Source organism: Lupinus angustifolius, chromosome LG12, assembly GCF_001865875.1.
Source record: "Lupinus angustifolius cultivar Tanjil chromosome LG12, LupAngTanjil_v1.0, whole genome shotgun sequence".
Taxonomy (NCBI): domain Eukaryota; kingdom Viridiplantae; phylum Streptophyta; class Magnoliopsida; order Fabales; family Fabaceae; genus Lupinus; species Lupinus angustifolius.
Window position 1 is genome coordinate 5,386,983 of NC_032020.1, and position 684 is coordinate 5,387,666.

The window sequence follows — 684 nt, forward strand, 5'->3', positions numbered from 1 at the left end:
CTGGTCTATGATTTCTGGTAACTTGTTTGAGCTGAATGATGATCTGTTTATGAATGTTGGCGGGTTATCATCTTCTGGTTATAGTATAGGGGATTGTTCCTGGGTTAAGGACAACTTTGATCCTGTTGAGGTCTGTAAGTCATTCCTTCGAGGCCTTCATTTGTATATTCAGGGCCAACTGACCAAAGTTGGGTCGTTATCTGTTGAGAATAGGCTGTTGCATAATGTTATTGCTTACATTCTGGTACAGAGGAACACAATTCACGCACAACCTACTGTGAATGATTTGCGTTTCATGTATGCTATAAAGAATAATGTAATGATCAACTGGCCTGAGGAGATTTTGAAAATCATGAACAGTGTGTCGTTGTCTCAGTCGAAGCTGCTTCCCTATAGTATTTTTATTTCACGCATTGTGGATTATCTGCACATTGATATTTCTGACACCATCATTGTTGAGTACACCGACAAGGATCATCTGGTTGGTGAAAGCCTCATTCATAAAATGGGCATATACAAGTATGGTACTACTTGGCAATATCACGAGGACTACACTACTTTTGATCTGGGTTTGTCCGGTAATGATGATCAGGGTGACATGGGTAATCAGAATGCTACAACTCAGGGGGAGTCTTCTGGAACAGCACCTCAGAACTCTGCTTTTGGTTTAGCTCAGATGGAAGC